This window comes from Macrosteles quadrilineatus, unplaced genomic scaffold (assembly GCF_028750875.1).
Source record: "Macrosteles quadrilineatus isolate MER2022 unplaced genomic scaffold, UCM_ALF_1.0 Scaffold_4__1_contigs__length_99947679, whole genome shotgun sequence".
Taxonomy (NCBI): domain Eukaryota; kingdom Metazoa; phylum Arthropoda; class Insecta; order Hemiptera; family Cicadellidae; genus Macrosteles; species Macrosteles quadrilineatus.
Genome location: NW_026542597.1, coordinates 14,957,504 through 14,966,307, shown reverse-complemented (window position 1 = coordinate 14,966,307; position 8,804 = coordinate 14,957,504). Strand labels below are relative to the sequence as shown.

The 8,804-nt window shown below is 36.3% G+C and overlaps 1 long non-coding RNA gene across 1 annotated transcript; it reads left to right on the top strand.

The window, feature by feature from the left end:
* The first annotated feature begins 1,650 nt into the window (after window positions 1–1,650).
* LOC128991398 (uncharacterized) lies at window positions 1,651–6,412 on the top strand. The gene is made up of 3 exons (XR_008490632.1): window positions 1,651–1,978; window positions 3,734–3,834; window positions 6,298–6,412. It is a non-coding gene; the product is annotated as an uncharacterized LOC128991398 (long non-coding RNA).
* The last annotated feature ends 2,392 nt before the right edge of the window (window positions 6,413–8,804 follow it).

Here is an 8,804-nt window from a genome sequence, read left to right as displayed (position 1 = left end):
TCTATGGTAATATATTTTGTAATGAATGAGTATTTATTCTGTTGTTATAACTAGTGATATGATGTGTATCTTGTAATGTTAGTCTGTAACTATTATTCCGCTTGTTCATGCATGTATTATTTTGTAACGAGTCCGATCATTCAATGCAATTTGAAACCTATCTTTTTCTAGTATTTTGTATGTATTAATCCATGTATTTGCAATTCTTGAATTTATTTTAGTGTAAACCATCGCGCTATGATGTGTTATTGATTAATGCGGTATTTGCCATAGAAATAAATAAATAAAAAATAAATTTAAAATGTTGAAGCCGAAGAGTTAGGTGCAGTTTTATATCATTTTCGATTACAAATTCAAATTAGTTTAACCATATGCTTATTTGCAACCGTTATAACAATTAAAGAAACGCCGACCGAAAGTTAACCCTGCATTGAGTGCACTGATGGATAATTTTTGCCCCATTTCTATCCTCCCTATCTTTTCTAAGGTGATGGAGACTGTGATGAAGAGACAACTCCTCTCATACTTTGAAAATAATTGCCTATTGATGGACTCACAGCATGGCTTTCGTAGTGGTCGATCTACCACCTCCGCACTCCTGAGCCTGGTCGACACCATATCCCAGGCCTTTGAGGAAAATGAATCGGTTCACCTCAGCCTTTGTGACCTCAGCAAGGCTTTCGATGTTGTGTCACATGACATCCTTCTGGCCAAGCTGATAAAATATGGTATCGGTGGTGCAGTTTTCAGCTCTCTTGCGGACTACCTTGGCAACCACAAACAAATAGTGAAAATTATGGGTGCTTCTTCTACTATATGCTCTCTTCCCTATGGAGTTCCGCAGGGATCGGTCCTGGGCCCTCTTCTTTTCACAATAATGATCAATGACCTTGCTACAACCAGCCATGCCCTCCTTTTTGCAGATGACACCACCTTGGTCACAAAGGGGAAGAACATCGACCCGCTGCTGGAGGAGGCAAACAACACCCAGATGCTGGCCAAGGACTGGTTTATAGCCAACAAACTTAAGATCAACGAGGAGAAGACTCAGACCCTTTTATGTTCCTTGAAGATCGGCCTTGAGGAAAACAGCGTGAAGCTGCTTGGGTTCTGGATGGATTCAAAGCTAAGCTGGTACCACCATATTGAGAAAATGTATGTGTAAAGCTCTCAAGAGTTCTCTACCTTTTCAGGAAGCTTAGGACCACCATTACCAGACCGTATTTGCTAGCGGTGTATCACGCGCTGTTCCACAGTCACCTCACGTATGGCCTGGTTCTGTGGGGCCATTCTCCATTGACACAGGAATTACTTCTACTACAGAATAAGGCGCTGAGGATAATAACATCTTCTGGCTACAAAGCACACTGTCGTGCCATCTTCCTGGAGCTGGGTGTGTTGACTGTTTACAGCCAGTATTTCCTCAACATCTTAATCCTGCTGGAGGTTAATATCCACCATTTTGTTGTCAGAGGCAATATACATAGTCACCATACCCGCCAAGCTTGTGACATTGATTTGCCGAGATCCCAGGTAACACGTAAGCTTACGGCAAGCCTTGTCAAAGGCTTGTCTGGAAAGGCCTTTTTATATCAACTTGTGCCAGACCTGTGGCACGCTTGTGAAGAAGGCTTACGGGGAACAGCTTGGGGCCAATTCGTGGAAGGTGTATCACGACAAGCAACGTAGTTGTAATTTTCATCCATCGCAGCGCTAGCGGCGCTAGTCAGTCTACTACACAACAACAAAACAACCGCCATTTTATTTGTGTTTGTTTGGCCGTCTGGCGTCTGCGCTTGTTCTTTCTTGTTTTCGGTTAAGTGTTTATTTTTCCTTAAGTTTTGAGTTTATATTTCGCGTTAAGTTTAAATTTTTAAGTTTATAAAGTTTGTATACAGCCCTAAGTAAATTTATAAGTGCTTTTGGTTAATTAGTAGTTTTCCTCGGTGATAACTTTGAAACCTACTGCGATTTTCAGGTGAGTAGAATAACCTAGATTTAGCAGTAAGTTAATCAGTAATTTTAAATAAGTTAAAGCAGCCAACTTAACTTAAGTTTATAAGTTATTAATATAATGATTTAAGCATCAACCGTTTGATTTAGAGCCTGGGCCTAGTCTAGACATAACTCACAAAAGTCTTACCGGTACCTAGCTAAAAGGCCTGCCCTAGGCTATTTGATTTATGATTTATGTACATCAGATGTACATTTATCACATCTTATACCTTCTTAACTTTTTTAAAATCTGTTTTCACTTGATCACTTGAAAAATTGGCAGTCAATTTAGTGTTTGTTAAAAACTTTTCCAGGAAATGTTTTAATAATGATTCATTATTGGTAGCCCAATAAACCTGAGGGCTGATATAAATTTTAGGCCTACTTTATTTTTTTTTTTTAACTGCAGCACATTTTATTCTGTCACAAAGTGTCAAAACACCTAGTAATTTGCTATTGGGAATGTTCATGTTCATTTGTTATGTTAGGGTCCCATAATAACTTAAGCTACTTAGCTAACCTAACTCATGTGTTAATTAGCACCTCGACTGTAGGCTGCTAGCCTTGATAGACTCTACTAAGTCAATCAAAAGGACTAGGCTAAACATAGGCCTACCCTCCCTGGGTACTTACAGTTTCACATAGAGCCGTCTGCAATAAGTTTTTGGATGAGTAAGGATAAAAGTTAACTTAGGCCTAAGTTACTTATTATCAAAATGATGCGTATTCTTTTCTCGCACAATAGACTTTGCCCTCGTGGCAAGCTTAGCACTTTTCGGACGAAATAAGTAAATACAGTGGAACCTTGATAACAAGTAACAAGACCCTCGATAACAAGTCACCCTTGATAACAAGTCTCATTTTTAAATCCCCTAGAATTTATTTTACCCCTAATCACATGTTATTGCAAACCTCGATAATAAGACAACCTTGATAACAAGTCTTATTTTATAATCCCCTTGAGAGCCTTTTTATCAAGGTTCTCCTGTAATTCTTACTTAGCCTATAATTTTTTTCGGAACATTCCAAAAAATTTTCTAGCATCGAAACGCTTAAACGTCACTTTGCTTTAGATCAAGTTATGTAGGCCTAAAGATTATTGTCTCCCGCGGTCACATAAAAATCCTGAATACCCCCTACAGTAACGGAACATCATTATCGCCTTTCTCCATTTGTGGAAAATCTTGACATTAGGTAGGGCTACATATATTATAAAAATAGGCTATGTGCCGGAGCGAGCTTTTGTATACAGTTTGTAGATATATTATGTTGATCAAATTTAGCAACTTTATTTAGTCTATTTCACCTTAATATTAACATTTGCTCAAAAAAACATATTTTTGCATTCCCCATAGTAGAAAACCTAAGTACTAGCATAGACAAAAAGAATTAAATATAAAAAGACCGTCAGCTGTGCTGCAGTTACCATAGGTTCTGGCGAACACCGCTGGGAGCGCTATGCAGTTACGGCCTACGCACTACGTAACTACATGGCGCTCCCATCATTGTGTGCCAGAACCTATGGTAACCACTGCACGGCTGACAGTCTATATTTAATTCTTTTTGTCTATGTTACTAGTTAGATCTAACTTTATTCAAAATATGCTTTATGGAAATCTTTAAGCATAAATCCAGTTTAAGACGAATTGATAGTCTGCAGGTTTGCTGCTTCAGGTGTATTTTTGCTCTGGTACTTTACTCATTTTGTATGTTTAGTGCACCTTTTTCTGATTTATAGATGCTGTCAGGAGAAAACATTGAGAAACATCGGCTGAGAATATGAAGAAGGAACTCAATCAAGAAGTGGCTGCAGCAAGCCACACCCAGATTGATGAAGAGGTATTTTTTCCTATTTCAATTTACGGTACCGTACTTATTTCTTTGTGATAAGAAATTATTATGAGTAAAGGGCGTTTATAAAAAAACTCCTCATTTACTAGCACCCGTCACCATAGCAACATTTTCCGTAAGGCATTGCAGCTCTAGATTTTTTCAAATTTTATGTGCCACAGTGTTGCCAACAAATGCTGACCAAAAATTTACAATTGGTTGGTACAATGAGTTGAACTGTTATTAAGGAATTAACTTCATATTTCCAATCTGTTAAGATATGTATTTGAAAACCCCAAGAGTTCTATTGACACCCTGTATTTAGGTTGCCATTGGAAACTGTACAAAGTTCTTCTGTTAGTTTGGATATTGTACTTAGTAAAAATGCCATTTAGATTATTCTAACTCTATTAAAAACATTAGCCATACCTATAAAACATTAATAGAACCAGTTAAATTCAGGGTTTATTTAACCTTTTTACCTCACATTTGCCTGTCCACATGGGCCTCAGGTTTGTGCATGGAAAGTTTATTTCAGCACTAGTCTAGTCAATTAGATTTGAATTTCAGTTATATATTGAGTTAAGACCCCACTGAGTGTGAAAAAAAAACCACATGTAGCCTATATGTAGAGTGGTATTGTATGCAACAATTGTTTTTTACCTTTAATGTCTCATTTCTTGCGAAATCGGCATCGTAGACTATCTTGAACGCGCGGCCAAGTCAGTTTACCGAGTAAGATAGAGAAGTGCGGCCGCGCAAAGCTCATTTCGGTGGCAAAATTCCAAGCTGACTATTCTCCATGACTGAGCATTTCGCTTCTTAGGCCCGGTTCACACGAGCAACTTATCTAGCTAACTAGGCTGTAACTAGGTAAGCCCGAATGGGTAGCGGACCAAAGGATACACCGGTTCACACGAGCGACATGTCAACGGACTAGGTCGTAGGTGTGTTGTAAATGAATGCGCATCGATAAACGATGTTTTTAATACATCGATGTTTTCAATACATCAATATTTTCGATACGTTGACATATTTCTGGAAATATTTGATGTTTTTGCGTCAATGGTAAGTGAATTTTTTTTTTTACATTGATGTTTTGGACAATAACGATGTTTTAAACAATTATCGAATCATTTCAAAACTAAATTTGCATTGGAATCACCCAACAAACTATCATTTAAACTATTATAAAGTTTGGTTGAAAAAACATCATTGTTTAGAGTGTATAGGGTCAATATAAAATTATATTATAAACCTATTAATCGGTTACAAATTTATATTTAGTTTATTCCTATATTTGGACTTGTAATACTAATAATAGGCCTATAAAGATAATTGTTCCAAAGAAACGGTTGTTGCTTCATTGATTCAATACAAATATCGATATCAATGTTACTCGGATCCATCACTGGCGACAATGAGAACAAAGGGAAGAATGCGAGCTGCAGCGTGACGACCGATCGCTCGTGTGAACGCTCCCATAGGGGCCATACTGCTAAGCCGCTAGAGCGGGCGACTGGGTTGCTGCCATGAGTGACTTGGAAGCGGGGCCCGACAATAGTTTGGGACACCAAGCTCGAACGCGGCTCGCTAGTCGTCGCCCTACGCTTGTGTGAACGGTTCCATTTAATCCTGTAGTCCTCTACCCAGTCGGGCTTACCTAGTCACAGCCTAGTCAGCTAGATAAGTCGCTTGTGTGAACCGGGCCTAAAATGGTAGTATTCATTAGTCTTAGACCGTCTCTAATATTAACATCACCCATTCCTGTCTCAAATTTCCCAGTCATCTGTTTTATTAGTTAATGATACTAGATCTAGTATAAATTAATGATATTCTATTTTTTTCTATATTTTAATATCATCAGCTGATTGGTTAATTATTTATTGTTTTCTGTTGTGAGTCAGTTGTCCAATTTATTGTTTTGTTTTAGCGTTTGTACTTTTTACAATGTTCAAATATATTTCTAAAACGTTTAAAATTTATTGAATTTTTACTTGAACTCCTTTAAAAAGTCAAACATAGGTACTTTTAAAATGTTTTGAAGCTAACCCCTGAAAGCTATAACATCTAATAAAGGTTTAAACCTATAGTACCGGTATGAAATTTTTCAAGTGTCATGGAAAAAGGTATAGTGATATAGACTTTATAAACTGTAAAAAGCCTCTATTTTCTCATTTCAGTCCGACCAAAATTAAATTTATTTGGAAACCTAAGTAAAGATATATTAAATTTGGAACACCATGCCCATAGTTGTTTTGCAAATAATTGGCTCACACACAAAGCAATATTTGAAACATTTATCTCATCATAGGAATAATAAATATTTTCAGATCTAAAGGAAATTATAATCCATAAATTTGGCAAAGTCACATAATTTATTGAGGGAATACATGTATGGCAACTTAAAAAAATACTACAAAACATCAATTTTATTGAGACAACAAAATATTTTTAATTTCTGTTTTTCAGGTCTAACAGACAGCAAGCAACACCCGCTGCTGAAGAGTGTTCTGATGACTGAATACTGTACGAATTGTAATTTAAACCTGTGTAAATATTTTCAGAATATAAAATGTTAAGTGCACTTTTACTTTGTTTGATTTCCATTGTCAAAACTTCTCTGATTAAGATAATTTCTCAATTAGTTTGAAATCAACTGTAGGTATAGGAATAAATTTGTTTCATTTTTTGTCATTACAGCTTAGTAAAGCTATGTAACTAATACAGTACTGTGTTAGGTCTATTATATGGAGTCAATTTAAATTCAACCGAGGAGTTAGCTCTGTTTAGCATTTCCTCTAATAACATTCAAGTTTTTCTATTAGAGGCATTTATATTAAATTTGCTTTGAGTAAAAATTAAACTACTGATTTAGTTCTGAAAGCTGTATTTAGGGCACATTAGACTTCTGATAACAAGTCTGATATTGCCCTACTTTACCTTACAAAGCTATCTTACGGTTAGTTTGTAGGCATTTGACAAAAATAATTTTTAAGTAAAATACCTTTTTGAAACCCATAGCCTACATTTCTTAAAATGATTGTATTCTACCATGAAATGAACAGTTGTCATAAAACATATTTATTTATTGCTCAGTGCTTTATTTTGGCTTTTAGTTAGTAATTAGTTACTTATATTTTCAAACAGGATCCAACACATTTATCTCTAATTAGCCTACAGTCCCAAGTCTATTTTTAAAACCTATCATTCTCTATCTGGCAAAGTAAAAAGTTTTGTTGGCCAAACAAAATTTAATTTATTTTACATACATTACTATGAAACATAAACATAATGTGCTTCATTTTTATCTGAGCTATATTTTCAATGATTTATTAATTTGTTTTATGGAACAAAATAGATCTGTTACAGTTTCTAAGTTCTAATAAAAGGCCTGTGATAAGTTTAAACAGAAGGCCTGTGACAAGTTTGAACAGAAGGTTTGTGTCAAGTTTAAATATAAGGTGTGTGGCTAGTTTAACCAGAAGGCATGTGGCAAGTTTAATCAGAAGGCCTTTGACAAGTTTGTATAGAAGGCCTGTGACAAGTTTAATCAGAAGGCCTGTGGCAAGCTTGTCTGATGGGAACTAGGAGGTTTGCTACAAGCTTGCCCCAAGTGTACAAGCTTGCCGTTATACACTTGTAGCAAGTTTAAAGGTTTGACAAAAAAGGTTTGTGACAAACCTTTCTCAAGCTTTTTTTGTTACCTGGGATGTCTCCTAGCTCGCTCACTGATGAGCTATCCTCGGTTTTCGATAAGGTGTTTTAATTCCTTGCCGGTGCATGTACGCGACCTGGATCTAGATGATTTTAAGACGGCCCTACGTGACAGGCTGGTTAATAGGCCTCTTTTACAGCCTTGAAGAACTAGGCAACGCAACGAGCCACTTTTTAGCCATTGCCAAGGTGTAAATGGTAGTGTGTAAATTGTTGTCTTAGTATTAAGTAAATATTACCATAGATAAATCATACTCCCTTAGTCTATGATATTACGCAGTCATACCGATATCATCGGTCAACGACATAGACCTCAAGTATCCAAGTAAATATCCAAGTAATACAGCCAGAAAATATTAATTCTAAGTTGAAATAAATAATTGCCTTTAATATGGGTTTTAAGTAGGAATTTTTGAATTTATTTGATTACGTATCGTCAAATGGCTCAGATTGATAAACTTTGCTCAATAAAGTATAGATTTAAAATACTGCTTACTATTCCATATCAATAGACACTGAGCTATAATTCAATAGGCAATGAAAAAATTAAATCTCTATTTACCGTTAGGCATAGCTACAAGTTTTGCATTTCTGCATTCCACTTTGTAATTACTTGTTGAATGGCTATAGAAAATAAGACAAAGAAATGTTCTATGTAAAATGTTGTTTCGGTGTAAAATGAACAAATTAATATAGAACATCCCATAGGTAAGAGCATAGACAAATATTTATTCTATTTATCTATGGTAAGAGAGTGGATTAAATAATCTATCACATCTATCATAACAGCGCAAACTTAGTTGCCTGCTATGTCTATATCACTAGAGAGCAAAGAGTTACTTGAATTGGTCATGCTCTGTGGTCTACTGGTCTATGGTTAAGTTTTGTCTACTGCGTCCACTGAGCTAAAATTATAACTGGAGGTAGCACTGCCATGGCAGAAGTCTGTCAAAAGCGAGTCGCTGATTTTGTTAGGTTGGTATAGCAGTAAGTTTTCTTACCATAGCAATAACACGGCTTCTTATAACTAGGTTGTATAGCAGTGAGTTTTTTTGTCATAGCAATAACATGGCTTCTTATGGACACCCACCTCACGCAAACATGGCGGCTGGCGACACGCATCTTTGACATTCAGTGCTACCTCCAGTTAGAATTATAGCTCAGTGACTGCGTCTACTGCTTCTCATCAATGCACATCACTCGTCAGCTGGCTCAAAAAAACTCTCAAGTGTCAAGTCCAAGTCCAAGCCAAAAGCCAAGTA